This window comes from Oculina patagonica, chromosome 13, assembly GCF_052425735.1.
Source record: "Oculina patagonica isolate OP01 chromosome 13, crgOcupat, whole genome shotgun sequence".
Taxonomy (NCBI): Eukaryota; Metazoa; Cnidaria; class Anthozoa; order Scleractinia; family Oculinidae; genus Oculina; species Oculina patagonica.
The window spans coordinates 29,971,617-29,987,531 of record NC_135770.1 but is presented as its reverse complement, the minus strand read 5'-3'; the positions used below and the strand labels follow the sequence as shown (position 1 = coordinate 29,987,531).

The following is a 15,915-nucleotide window of genomic DNA, read 5'->3' as shown; positions in this document are numbered from 1 at the left end:
CTTCCAAGTTGCACAGGGTAATTGCTCTGTACTGACGTTAAACGTTAGAGGGCTTAGGAATCAGATAAAAAGAAGGAGCATCTTTAGTTATCTTAAAGACCAAAACTGTCAGTTTTATTTTTTGCAGGAAATTTATTCCGAGCCAAACGATGAAAAAATTTGGAAAAGCGAGTGGGGTGGTGACATTTTCTTTTCACACGGTTCTACTCATAGCAAAGGGGTCTGTATTCTTATAAACCTTTCACTCAGCTTAGCTTCACCAATCGAAAAGCCCAGCAAAGACCAAGAGGGAAGGATTGTTTCAATCAATCTAACCCTTGAAAAAGTCAATTTCTCACTGTGCAACGTCTATGCTCCGAACAATTCACAACAACAACAAGTGTTTTTGCATAACCTGAATAAATATTTAATGTATAACACGGATGTAGAGAATCTCATTATAGGTGGGGACTGGAATGTCACACTACAATCACTAGACAAAAGAGGCGGCATCCCATGGAAAGCATCTACCTATAGGGACAGCCTAATTTCAATGATGGAAGAATTAGAACTAATCGATGTCTTTAGGAAACAATACCCGCGCAAACCGTGTTTTTCCTATGAATCAAAAGCGTTGAAAGTAAGTTCAAGAATAGATTTTTTCCTTGTCGCACGACCCTTGACCAATTGGGTTTTGAACATTGAAACCAAGGCTTCTAATGCGCCGGATCACAAAGCAATTAAACTCACTTTAAAACCTCTAGGAGTGAAGCGAGGACCCAGACTATGGAAGTTTAATAATTCGCTTGTTGAAGATGAAGAATACGTAAAACTGATAAAAGAAAATTATCCTATTATAGGTGAAAAATACCGAGAACTGGAAGATAAAAGATTATGCTGGGAGCTCATTAAAATGGAAATAAGAGGCCTTACCATTGCTTACTCGAAGAACAAGGCTAAAAAGCAACGCAAAAGCGAATCAGACCTTCAAATCCGTCTAGAAGAGCTAGACAAACTGATTGCTGATAGCACCGACTCAGCGCTTACGAACAATGCACTAACCGAAAAGGAAATCTTAAAACAAAAACTTCAACTCTTCTACGAGAGAAAAGCGAACGGTTTAATACTGCGCTCAAAAGCAAGATGGACCGAAAAAGGTGAAAAACCAACCAAGTATTTCTTCAATTTGGAAAAGAGAAATTACATCAGAAAAAAGATATCAGAATTAGAACTTTCGGACGGGAAACCTTCATGTAAGGAGGATGAAATATTGAAGGAAATCGAATGTTTTTATGAAAAACTGTACACATCCAAAGGGAATATTGATGGCAATCGGTTCGAAAATTTCGTTCGAAACTTAGAATTACCTAAGCTGCGAGATTTAGACAAAGAGGAGCTAGAGGGTGAAATTACCATGGATGAATGCAAAGAAGTTCTGAAGTCGTTTTCTAGCGGAAAATCGCCGGGAGAGGATGGTTTTACCTGGGAATTTTACAATTGTTTCTTTGAATTATTGGGCGAAGACTTAATCAACTGCTACAATGCAGCATATAAAACGGGCGAAATGTCAATCTCCCAGCGTAGAGGTACCATCACTCTTATACCAAAAGAAGACTCAAATTTACTTAATCTCGCAAATTGGAGACCGATCACTCTATTAAATTTGGACTATAAAATCGCGTCAAAAGCCGTAGCTAAAAGAACAGAAAAAGTACTGACACTTCTCGTCAATCCAGATCAAACTGGATTTATAAAAGGAAGATACATCGGTCAAAATGTTAGACTGCTTAACGACATGTTAGAGCAAACAGAAACCCAGAACATCCCTGGGATACTCCTCCAATTAGATTTCCGTAAGGCATTCGACACCATTGAGTGGGAATTCATCCAGAAGACGCTAGCCCTTTTTAACTTCGGTGAGAGTATCCAACGATGGATCTCTACTTTTTACACTAATCCGGAGAGCTCTGTTTTTGTTTTGTTTAACTCAACGTATTTATTCACGGCTTCAGGGAGTACAAACAATCTTTGTTTCACAGCTTCGATTCTGTGCATGGACTTACAACTTCGAGCACAGCGAACACGATGCGAGTCACGTGACGCTCGCTGTAGGGTACCCACGGGGGTACAATTACAAGTCAAGTTTTTCGGGTTTCCTACAAAGTCTACCCCTGCGGGTGTAGCGGGCTGTAACATTCTCCCCACCTTGTCCTCTATCGGAGAGGACAACACTGCGATTTGGCTTACTAACAGGAACAGTACTAGTTTCACTATGAACAATGTTTGTTTCATTCTTCTCCCCACCATGCAAACGAACTTCTTCAGGAATCACTTGTGGGGTTGCTGATTCTACTTCTAATCTGTGTAGACGCTGTACCGGTCTGCGTAGAACACTCTTCTCGGTCCGTACTGTTGCCGTTCGCACAAGATTATCCCGTCCAGGGTGAACTTCTTGAACTATAGCCAACGGCCATTTTCCACGAGACACATTATCATCTGAGATCAGCACAATATCTCCTACTTTTATGGGGGCTTCTTCTTTATGCCACTTGTTTCTCACGGTCAACTGATGCAGGTACTCTTGCTTCCAGCGCTTCCAGTAGTGGTTGAATAATCTCTGCACGTAAAGATACCTCTCCATAATTTTCTTACTGGACATCTCAAGGCTGTCTTCATTAACATCAGGTAATTGGTTAAGTGGTCTGCCAATGGCGAGATGGGCAGGTGTAATTGGCGATGGATCTCTGTGATCATCACTCACTGAAGTCAGAGGTCTTGAGTTGATGACACCTTCTATTTTAATAAGCAGTGTGTTCAGTTCAGTGAAGGTGAGAAGTGCTCTTCCCAGGACCTTGCGAAGTGGTTCTTTGACTTCTCTACAAAATCGTTCCCACCAACCACCTCTCCATGGCGAACGCTCAGTGATAAATTTCCACTTGATCCCCTTTGATGATAACTCAGACTTGATACGATCTAGATCCATTGCATCCCACATAGATTGGGTTTGTGTCTTGTGGTTGGCATACAACTTCTTGATTTCATTACTTGCTGCTACGAATGTTTTTGCGTTGTCTGACCGCACTGTGTCGCACAGACCTCTGCGATTTGTCATGCGACTAAAGGCTTGTAGGAACTTATCTGTTGTCAGGCTGTTTGTTAGTTCTAGGTGAACCATGCGAGACGATGCACAGGTAAATACACAAATGTATGCTTTCTTCACACTTGATCCCTCTTTCACGTATAGGGGCCCAGCGAAGTCAGTACCAATGTGTGTAAACGGTAGTGAGGGTGTAATTCTCTCCTCAGGAAGCAGTCCCATTTTCTGATCACAAGGGCCAACACGCTGCTTTTGACAAGTTACACATTTTCTGATGATTCGCTTGACTTCACGTCTTCCTTGGGTTAGCCAAATTCTCTGTCTCAGGGTTGACAATATGGTTTCTGGGCCAGCATGGAACATCTGTTTGTGGACATCTAGTACCATCTTTGCGACTTCAGGATGTCCATGTGGCAGGATTACTTGATGCTTTGTTTCTTCAGGAATGTCAGCGAACTGCAATCGTCCACCTACTCTTACTACTTGATCAGCTCTGTCATAGTAAGGGTCTAGCTTTAACAGGCGGCTGCTTTTGGGCAGTGCTTCTCCAGCTTTCAACTGCTCGTAGTCTTCTTTATATACATCTTGTTGTATCCACATACAGCACTTCAACTCTGCCTGTTGCATTTCTTCAGCTGACAGCTCAGTCACGGGAGACTTGCATTTTGCTTTGAACACCTTTACAGCTCTAAACACGTAAGCAGTTACTCGGATCAGCTTCATCCATGTTCCATAGCGAGACATATCGATTAATGGCTTCATGGTGACTGATGTGCAAGCATGGGTTACTCTTCTTTCCTCCTCACAGGCTTTTGGTGGACTATCTTCACTTTGATGTTGGATGGGTTGATACTCAAGAGGTAAGGACAGCCATTGTGGTCCATTCCACCAAAGTCCACTTGACATCAGCTTGTCACAATTCGATCCACGTGTCAACAGATCTGCAGGATTGTCCTCGCTAGCACAGTAGTGCCAACACTCGGGATCCCATGTCGACTGGATTTCTGATACTCGATTTGCTATGAATGGCTTCCATTGTGAGCTTCGTCCTCTAATCCAGTGAAGCGTCACCATACTATCTGTCCAGCATACAACACGGTGCATCTTGATTTGCAAAGTATCTACAACAAACTTCAATAATCTACCATTGACCACTGCTGCTAGTAGTTCTAATCTTGGAAGTGACACTTCCTTGATAGGTGCAACTCTGGATTTCGACATCACTAGCTGAGAGGATGCTTGTCCCAGCTTGTCAATAACTCGAATGTACACTGCTGCTCCATAGGCCTTTGGGGAGGCATCTCCAAAACCATGTAGCTCGACGGTAGACTCCGAAGTGACACTTGTTCCAAACCATCTAGGTATGGCCACCTCCTTTAGCTGCAACAACTCTGACTTCCATGATGACCACTCCCTTTTAATGTCACTGTCCAATGGGTCATCCCACTCTAATCCTCTCCGCCAGAGCTCTTGGAAAAGGATCTTTGCTTTCACAGTGGCAGGCGAAATCAGTCCCATTGGGTCAAACACTTTGGATGCTAAACTTAAAAGACTTCTCTTTGTCATTGGATCATGGGATGAAACAATTTCGTTTGGTGCAATGAATCTGAAGCAATCAGATGTCAAGTCCCATGAAACACCAAGTGCTTTGAGTGGTTCACATGAATCAAACTTCACTAGTGGCGATGATGCTCTTTTCTCTGGGTCTATGCTATCCATTACGAGCTCTGAGTTGCTAGCCCATTTCGTCAAGTTAAATTCTGCTGTCATCATGATTTCTGACATCTCTTGTTGAAGCTTCATTGCAGAGTTGTCTGCGTCGGCTCCCGTTAAGCAATCATCTACATACATGTTATGTAGAATTTCCCTCACAGCATTAGGGAATGTATCTGCATACTTATTGGCATGAGCATGCACTGTTGCGATGGCAAGAAATGGACTAGAGTTCACTCCAAATGTCAATTTTCGCATTCTGTAAACTTTAGGTACTTCATCTGTCCTTAGATCCCTCCACAAGTACCGGTGGACGTCTTGATCCTTTGGTGCAAGTTTAATCTGAAGATACATCTTCTCTACATCTGCTATCATGCCAACTCTGTGTGTACGAAAACGGATGAGGACAGATGCTAGGTTTGGTTGTAGTGCAGGACCAGGAAGGACACACTCATTGAGAGATGCACTGTCTTGCTCTCGGGCAGAAGCATCAAATACGATTCTACACTTTGTGGTCTTTCTGTCAGCACGGAAAACAGCATGGTGCGGTAAGTATCGGACAGTTCCATCTTCACTGCTCAAGTCAGTTACTTCTTCTGCAAAGCCTTTCTCTACATACTGGTTGATTGCAGTGGTGTATGCTTCAGCTTTCTCAGGGTCTCGTTTTAGCTTCCTTTCGATACTTTCAAGTCGTTTCACAGCTTGCGCATAATTGTTTTCAAGTTTTGGATGGTCTTTCTTCCATGGCAATCGAACTTCGTAGTTTCTTCCATCAAAGTTCAGTCCATCATTGAAGTCAGCGACTGCATACTCTTCTTCTTTTGACATAGTTGGATTCACAGTTTCAGTTATGCCAATTGCTTCTAGTTCCCAAAACCTTTTCAGACTTGTGGTGATCTATCTTTATTCTCTACTATTGTTAGCATGGATGACGTGTGCTCTGAAGAACTGTCTACAGGTCCTGTAAGTATCCAGCCAAGGTGAGATTCCACAGCTACCAATGATTCAGGGGTTTCTCCTCTCTTACAAATTCCAGTTACGAAAGAGTAGTAGTGATCTGCACCGATAAGAACATCTACTTGAACTGAATTGCGCGGGTAGGAGTCTGCAAAAGTCAAACCTTGTAGGTGAGGATTGTCCTTAAGATTCAACTTGACAGGTCCCAAGGGATTACAAATGTTGGGTATAGTAAGAGCTTCCATTTCCACAGTTCCTGTTGGATGTCCCTGAATTGGCGAAAGAGTAAATCGCACTCTTTGAAATCTCTTGGTTTCACTTGTGTCTCCTCCCAGGGTTGCAACACTTAATTTAAATAATTCTGAGGGGCCTTGCAGACCAATGGATTCTGCAATGTTCTTTCGGATGTACGACCGTTGACTGCCAGAGTCAAGTAGAACACGAACTCTAACTTCTTGGCCATTCACTGATAGCTTAGCTAACGCTGTCTGAAGAAGTGTCTCCTTCATGGATGAAGAGGGCTTTGAAGCAGCCAATCCAGTCAATGCGGTATTGTTAGGATTCTCAGTTCTTGCGACGAAAGGCTGACTATGCAGTAACTTGTGATGACGTTGACCGCAATTTACAACAGAACACTTGGGGTGACGACAGATTTTAGAGAAATGCTTGCTGTTGGTAGGCTTTAGACAATTGAAACACAACTTGTTTTCTTGAACTAATTTCCATCTTTCATCTACTGGTTTGCCATTAAACACTGGGCAATTAAGTGACCCATGATTTGCTTTGCAAAATCTACCAACTTGGAATTGTTGGTGGTTTTGCCTCACTGAACAAAGCAGAAGCAGTTGACACTTGTTCTCGGTCACTCGCTGGAATGAACGGTGGCTTTCTTACTTTGTCTCTATCCTTATTTGGACTACGACTCTTTGGGCTAAGATTTGGTTCTAGGTTCCTCTCTCCTGCCTCTTTGGATACAACTTGTCGATTGAGGAACTTAAAGAACAATTCAAGACCAATCTCATCTTCAGGGGTGTCTGCAAGCTCCAATTCCCACTTTTCTAGCAACTCTGATGGCAACTTGGTCTCAAACATTGGCAACAAAATACAACCATGACTCACTGGGTTTTCTCCCAGAGCTTCTAAAGCCCTAGTTCGGTTCTTTAAAGTGTCATAAAGATCTCGAAGGGATGATGCTGTTACAACAGATTTTGCATCCATCTTGATGACTGATTTGACAAGGGATGAGATTACCACACGTTTTCTTCCATACCTATGCTTGAGACATTCTACTGCTGGTTGATAGTTCGCCCCAGTAACTTCAAACCCTTCAATTGATTGCAAAGCATTGCCAGTCAGCACTGAACGCAGGTAGGTGAATTTCTGGACATTGGGCAAATCATCATTGTCATGCACTGCAGCTTCAAACTGATCCCAGAAGTTTTGAAATTTCAACACATCACCATTAAACTTGGGCAACTCAATTCTAGGCAGTTTAAGATTAGATGATTGGGGATTGTCCTTTTGTACACTCCCTTTTGAGGACTGTTCATTTGAACTGGACTCCTTATTTAAGTATTCATGGGCAGCATCAACAGCTCGATCTATCATATCCAAGAATTCCCTCCAACGGCTTAGCTCATCGTCAATTTCCTCGTCTGAGAGTAGTGAAATTATACGATCTCTCAACTGAAGATATGCCATGCGAAATTCTGTCAATCTCTCGATTCTAATCTGTATTTTGACCTTATTCCCTTCACTTCCACTCAGCTCTGAAATATCACGAATTAAGGCCTCAATATCCCCCTGCAATACTTTCGCTTTACGTCGAATCGAAGTAATTTCCTTCGACTGTTCCTTGCTAACGGATGGAGGAAGTTCTTTGCTAAGTTTAGCGAAATTCAAATCTTCGTGTGATTCTGACAGCTCTGATTTCACAGCAGTCTTTGACTCATAATATGCGTTTACTAACCTCTGAATCAAGACCTTTTTCTTTCCAGCTGTCGATAATCCTTTTTCTTTAAGTAATCCACGTAGTTGCTCCACTGATTTTCGAGATAGCTCGTCTTCGATATCACTGTCACTTCCACTGGCGGCCATCTTGTCGCCCACGTGGTTTCGAGTGTTGACTGCACGAAGTCTCACAGAAGTCAGTCAATCCACAGCAAAATGTTCTTGTGATCTTCTAAATCCGCAGCTCGAAGGACCATTATGTTTTGTTTAACTCAACGTATTTATTCACGGCTTCAGGGAGTACAAACAATCTTTGTTTCACAGCTTCGATTCTGTGCATGGACTTACAACTTCGAGCACAGCGAACACGATGCGAGTCACGTGACGCTCGCTGTAGGGTACCCACGGGGGTACAATTACAAGTCAAGTTTTTCGGGTTTCCTACAAAGTCTACCCCTGCGGGTTTAGCGGGCTGTAACAGTTTTAAACAACGGTTTTTGCACCAATTCCTTTAAACTGTCAAGAGGAGTGAGGCAAGGTTGTCCCCTGTCTCCTTATTTATTTATTTTGTCGGTGGAATTATTAGCATGCAAAATAAGACAAGACAAAGAAATAGAGGGGAATCTTCAAAAAAGAAATCAAAATAAGCCAGTTCGCCGACGACACCTCACTATTATGCAGTTCCTGCAAATCGGTTCAAAGAGCGATTGAAGTGCTAAATGACTTCGGTGACGTTTCCGGTCTGAGACTGAACCCAACTAAAACTAAAGCTTTGTGGCTGGGGCCATGGAGAGACATCGACGATGAGCCTTTTGAATTCCAGTGGCCAAAAGATCCAATTAGAGCGTTAGGAATATTTATATCTTACCATCAAAAACAAAACGAGAGAAAGAATTTTAAAGCGAAAATCGACAAGTTAAGTACTATTCTCGATCTTTGGCAGTCCAGGAGTCTTACTTTATTCGGAAGAAGTCTTATATCTAAAAGTCTCGGAATTTCACAACTGGTGCACTCCATTTCGATTCTTGACACACCCCCTGAATGTATCAAAGATATTAACTCTCTTATCTTTAGGTTTATTTGGAAAAAAAAGCAAGATAAAATAAAACGTAAAGTAATGGCCCTCGACTGTAAGAATGGAGGTCTGCGTGCACCCAGTATTGAGGTTATGGTCAAATCACTTAAACTAGCATGGATCTCAAGACTGTTAAAAAATGAGCAGTCATGGGACGAATCCTGGAAGGTGATCCCTAACTACTTCTTGAACAAATATGGCGGTCTTAACTTTTTGTTAAGATGCAACTACAATGAAAAACTTCTGAAAGGTACCAAGTTACCTCTATTTTATAGGTCTGCAGTCCACAAATGTATGAACGGGCAAGAACTAGTATTATTCAACAACAAAGACATTTTTATTGAAAACCAAACCATATTTTACAAAGACTGGTTCCAAAAAGAAATTTTTCTCATACAGGATTTTTTAAAAGAAAATGGCAATTTTTTTACTTATCCGGAATTTGTCCGAAGATACGAGCTTAAATGCAATTTTCTAACTTATATGCAAGTTGTCTCAGCAATCCCAAAACATTTAGTCAAAAAGGCAAGGGAAAAACCTCTAGGCAAGAGCACCTTTCTAGCCGTAGATGCTTTCCAACTCTCGCCCAATACTGTAATAGACCTACTCAAAATGAAAAACAAAGATTACAACTGGCTCCTAATTAACAAAGACAATCAAGAGATAAAAGCTGAAGTGAAATGGTCTCGAGACTTACATTCGGAAGAATTTAGACTAGATGATCTTTTCAGCCGTGTTAAAAATGTTTGCAAAGAAAACAAAATGAGAGAATTTTATTTCAAACTTATTCATAGAATAGTGGTGACCAAAAAAGAGCTTTTTTTCTTCGGTATAGAAGACGACATGTTTTGTTTATTTTGCCAAGAACCTGACTCAATAAGTCACACTTTCTTAAACTGCCGCTGGTCAATTCAGTTCTATTCGGAGGTTATCAAGTGGTTTAACAAAGAAAATGACACCACCTTCTCGCCAAGCCCCGTAGAAATACTGTTCGGGAAAAAATCAAGCAATTGCTCTCAAGGCTCGTTTAAATTGTTAAGGAAATTTAATTTTACACTTCTGTTTGCCAAATATTATCTATATACACAAAAACTACTCAAAAAAGAAATAAACACGAAAGAGTATATTAGGAAACTCACTTTTAAATATCAAATTGAAAAGCTATTTTGAGCAGTTATCAACGCTGTTCTCCAGCCCTCCCCACTACTCTTACTGTTAGTCATAAGAAGAATACTGTGTGGTAAATACTCCCTTTTTTGTCTTTCTTTATTTTTTATGTATGTATTCTTATTTTAAGAAGGACTTTAAATAAAAAACGCGCTTGCACTGGCAGAAAATTGAAAAATCAAATTCCTTCATTTTTTTGCTCATTAATAGCTTTTAGGTAGATAAGAAACCTGATGTATTTTGTTCCCCCCAGAAGTCTTCTAATTTCGAGAAAAAAACCAAAGTCAGTTTTCGTGATCGGAGCCTCAAAGTGACACAATTTTCAACCCGAAATTCGCTATCGTTAACTCTCGTCGCGTTCACAAACAAAGCCACATTGACAACTTTGGATGCTTTCTATCAACAGAGACACTCTTTTCCATTCGCTAAAATATAATTTCAGGGCTTAAGCAAAACTCTTCGAACTGAAATAATTAAAAAGGTGGGGAATACTTTTCACGATACTAGAAAATCGAATTAAACGGCAGTTTTCAACGGAATTATTTAATATGTGGTATAACACCAAATTTTCTCAATTGTCGTTTAAACACACATGTAAATGTTTATCTAAGACATACCTGAGAATTGGCTCGGGTTGTTGAAGGCAGCATATTTACCAATGCATCGTAGTCGCACAAAATGTTGTGATATCGATCAAAATAGCCTAACTGACAGCTAAACATTTCTTGGCTCCAAAATACAGCAAAGCAACTGTTAAGCGCGAAATTCCTTTTGCATCTTCATCCTTAGCAATTTTCCTTTATCGTGGTTCTTTTCTCTTGACGAAAGTGTGTACAGAACTCCAGAACGATCAATTTGCTTCCTCAAACTGCGTTGGCGGTGCTGGAGAATTGTTTTGCGTTATTTTAACTCCGTGACATTCTCGACCCCAGGGCTCTTACTGCGCAGACTCACTTACGTCACAATATCGTGTTTCATGTCACGTGTATTATGTCACGTAAGTCACAAAATCTAATCTTGTGGCAAAATGGCGAAGAGGTTTTGCGATCAAAATGGACCTTAATTGACCCAGGTTGGCTTTTTTATCTCACTCTTTCGTTGAAAAGGGAATTTTGCAATGGAACATTCGGCAAGAAGAAGGAAAGACGAGCATTTGGGGTTAAACATTCATTATCGTGGCGTTTGGCAATTAGAAGTATTTACACAGTTTACGGTCATGCTGTGAAAATTTGCCGAAGTTTGATGCCCTCTAAGTGAGAATCTTTCCAATAACCCGAGCCAATTCTCAGGTATGTTTAATAAGAATATCTGTATGCACGTTTGAGCAAAAATTGAAAAAAATTAATGTTATACCACATGCTAAATACTGCCGTTGAAAATTACTATTTTATTCAAATTTTTGTTATCGTAAAAAGCATTCCTCGTCAGTTCATTTTTTTCAGTTGGAAGAGTTGCGCTAAAGCCCTGAAATTATATTCTAGCGAAAGAAAAAGAGTTTTTATGTTGATAGGAAGTGACCAAATTTCTCTGCGCGGTTTTGTAAGCGAACGCGAGTAGTGTTCATAATAGCTAATTTCGGGTTTAAAAGTTAGGAAATTTGTGACTTCGACCACCGAAATCGACTTTCTTTGTTTTCTTAAAATTAGAAGACCTCTAGGGGAAACAAACTACATCAGGTTTCTTATCTACTTTACAGCTAATAATGAGCAAAAAACGAAGAAAAATCTATTTTCCAATTTCTGCCAGGAAATCAAATTCTTGCTCGGCCGTTCGTAAAAGTCACTCTTAATGACGTAGGTGATACTTTAAGCTACCTCTTAGAACGTAGTAATTTTTGCGTTAGAATTTTAAAAACATTGTCAATAAATCAATGGTTGTAAAAAAAATAAAAAAAATAAATAAATAAATACTGTAAATACTAGTGTTAACCGCTGCTGTTAATGTAATTCCGCTCCAAGTATATAAGTTTATTTTATGTAATTATGTATCGACGCCAGATACCGCTGGTAATGTATTAAGTAATTCTACTGTAAATAATGTCACTGTATTGTATTTTAACATCCATGTTGTCTTGTAATTTAAGAAGTATTAATACCGTATCTCTGGGTTTTTTTTTTCTTTCTTTTTTCTCTTTGTGTGTACTGAAATGAATAATAATAAAAAAAGTGCTTTTGGATTTTGTCACATGACACCACTTACCATGTGGAAAACCATTTTGTTTTAAATCGCCGTCGATTTACATGAGAAAACATTCAGATGAAGAAGCACTTCTCATCGAGAAAGTCCGAACATTTCCAGCAATAATCTATAGAACTGACTACAGAACCATATTACACGAACTAGATGGTGTCTTTTGGAAGTATTTTATATAAAATGCCTCTTGGTCATATTCACGCATTTCTTTTACTAGCGTGTGATACAAAGTGTTTTCATGGCAGCCATGTTGGAAGAGTCAAACAACAAGATATTTGCATAAAAATGTTAATGATTTTTTCCCAAAGGAAAAACAATTTATTGTTTCACTCCTCCAATATGGCCGCCAGTAACACACTTTATTCACCAACTTGATAATTCAGGATGGCGGGCATTTACGTAAGTTCAACGCACGTAAAAAAGAAACGCTTTTTATTACTTTTCACGCGACAGTGGAATTTGCCTACGTATCTAATTTTTTTCATGACGCACGTTTTACGTACGTAAATATTTACGCGTCAGTGGAAATCCACCTTAAGACTCCTTTCAATTGCTTTTTAGAAAGAAAATTACATTAAAAGACATCTTTTGTATTCATCCTGCCAAGTTTACAAATTCATTTAGGTTCCGTCCATGACAACGGCGGTTGTCTTACAAGAATTCAAAATTAACGTGGCCGCTTGATCATAAATGTTCATATCATATAGGTTATAAAATAGAACTAGATGAATGCTTTCTTTCTCTTCGCTTCTTTTTATATGTCAGTGTTATCATTATAAGATCCTGGCAATTCGAGTCATGTCTAATTATTTTACCGGACATTCTTTTAACTGTTGAGCAAACAAATTAGACGGGTATAAGAGTAATTGTGATTCCCAGATTAGAGGCCTCCTGAAGAAAATAACAATCCAACTGGTTTTAAAAGAAGCGAGCTACCGACTGACGTAGACTTATTTTCGCATCTGAGTATGTTGTGTCTGAAGGAGAGCGTCAAAAATTTTACTCCCGCAGTTTCCAGTATCAACTGTGAAAAAAAAAACTTTTGCCAAATTCTAATTCGATCGGGAAAACACGGCCCCACAAGCTTCTCCGAGCTTTAAAAAAACAACCGTGTTTAAGAAAAGGTAGAGCAAGGTGATATTAGAGAAAATTTCTGTTACACTATCAACGATCTAGAGTAAAACTGAAATCGATGAAAGCTGATTTAACTGAAAACAACGACACCTAATAAATACCTTTTGAAATTATAATTAAATTACGCATCGGTTTTCGCATTTTCCACGATTCGCATTATTAATTAACAGTTGAGTCGGCCCTGATATGTCACGTTAAGGCCGTGCTAAGAAACAAATTTGAAAACTAACTTTGGGACTTAAACTGATCTTACCTGATTTTCTCTGGCAACGATACAGCGTACTGGCGTACAGCGTACTATCTTGAGGACGTTGATTTAAATCAAGTGATAGTGGGGATTTGCTAAAATGGGTTCTTTCTAATACTTTGTGATAACATCTCGAGGGCTAGTTAGGTTATTGGCTGCCTAAGGGGATCGGGTTGCTGCTGTCGCAAGGTCTCACATGAATGGCTCGTTCTTTTCGAGAGAGCAATATAACAAATAAACGGAACAATGCCCCTTGCCCCAGAAATTAACAATAGGAACTCCTACATACACTAGAGGACCAGTAGAATAAAGCTTCCGAGATCTGGATGCAACACGGTGAGTTAACGTTCTTTTTATATAAGGGTCTAATATTTAGGCCTTTCCCAATTATGCTAGCATTTTTCAGCGTAATTTGGCTTAACAAGCATTTTTTGGCATTTTCAATCAAAAAATAATAATTGCAAGCACAATTTAGAATTTTCCGCCAATTTTATCTTCATGTTTGTTGTCAATGTTATCTACTTTTTGTTACTTTGCTTGCTTTTGGTGTTCTAACACTTCTACTAAATGACTTTCAGGTAACTCCAATTCTCCACGCTCTCCACATAGTTGCTGTCTCTCTATTGTAGTTGTGACTTGGTTAATTTTCAGAGGTTGTACCCAGTCCTTGCTAAAACATCAAAACAAGAAAGCGCCAGCCACGCCATCTTCATGGAATAACTTGCAGGTCACAGAAGGAGGTCGCGAAGCAGAAAATAGGCAAGCACCTCCACAAATACCTCGAGAGCGATCTTTCAGTTTGGAATCCACTGATGGTAAATATATAGGCGGAAAGGGCACAGTGCTATCACGAAAATTGCGTTACACGAACCGTTGAGAAACATAAACAAGTATTATATTGGTGTAAAAAGAAACAGAAAGATTTGCTTCACTTAATTCAGTTAACGTAAAACACACTAAATGCCCTATTTTGTATGTATGTTTTTTATAAAACAAAGCATTTTTTCAAATAAAAGGAGTAAACTTTGAAAAATGAGCATAATTAGAGCATGTTTGGGACAAAAAACAATCATTGCTGGGAGCATAAAATGCCTGTTTTACTAGCATAATGTGGCGGAAGGGCTTACTTGCAACTCAGCTAACATCTCGCATAATCATATTAAAGGGACTGTGTTACGGATTTCAGCTAAATTTAGGCATGGGAAATGACCATCTAATTCGCTGAAATATAAAAAATAACCACTTAAAACAGTGAAGAAACATTTCAATAACACACCAAATACAAAAGGAGGTACGGATGGCCAAAAACGACGAAGTTTAGTAAGATTAAAACGGATTGCGATATGGGTTTTTGAAATATTGTTGGGCCGAACAGTTTTCAAAGTATATCTTGTTTGCTTGTAAGTTTAAATTATAACGCCCGGGAGTCACAATTGGTTGCAATGACGCTATTTTTTTGTCATTTAGATCCATAGAAGTATTTTTTTTTTTTTGCAAACATTAAGTTTTATAGCGGGTATTTGGCAAAACTTGATTAAATAAACTTAACTCATCCGTGACCCAGTCCCTTAAATCAACGTCGAAAAGTGTGTTGTCTGTTAAACATTTTGTATTAATTGTAACTTTATGACAATAACTGGTGACCCAAATCAAGTCCAAATATCCCAAACCTCATCCGGACAAGGATCATAAAACCAGTTTTAACGTATACCGGGTTTGTTTCCCTGGTACCCAACTACATTACTTGGTGTTGAAAATTAAAAAAAAAATCACTTTATTTAAGTGTCAATGTATTTAGCACTATTGTGCTAATTGTGGTCACTGTAAATAGATAAACAAATATTGAAAATGGAACATAAAAAAATTCTAAATCCTCTTTTACGTTGTTGGCATAAACAATAATCTCGCCATTCAAACCCGTGTTTTAAAACTGCAACAAGCGAGAAGAGTCTGATAATGTGGAAATCCCCTAAGTTATTGCGAACTGGTTTTGTGAGCAGTTCGTCGACGTTTTTCAAAACATGTTTATTTTCGAGTTGTAGTGATTTTATTTGTTGTTCCAGCTTCGCAATATGCGCGCCTAAATCGATGATTTATTCTTAGCGGGGGAACTTATCTCTGTCTCCTTCACTGACGTTACTGAAGGATGGAATCTTAGCTGCTGAAGAGGGGTGCTATCTTACGTGGTGAATTCTCCTTAGTAGATGCAACAACAACAAGCTGTATTTGCATGACTACATAGGAATTTGGTAGTATTGCAAAAGCTACTTAAATTTAATTACATATTATTTCATTATCTAAGATATCTAGGAAAGTAGACAAAACATAACAATAACAAAATGAAAGAATTACTAACAATAACTATTCTTTTAACTTTTCGAAGTGGTGATCATTGTAACGAGA

At 39.3% G+C, this 15,915-nt stretch overlaps 1 protein-coding gene across 2 annotated transcripts in view; it reads right to left on the bottom strand.

Moving 5' to 3' along the window:
* The window catches only part of LOC144634826 (uncharacterized), a 56,487-nt gene that overhangs the window by 12,897 nt on the left and 27,675 nt on the right, over window positions 1–15,915 (bottom strand). The gene's annotated exons all lie outside the window — the stretch shown is intronic.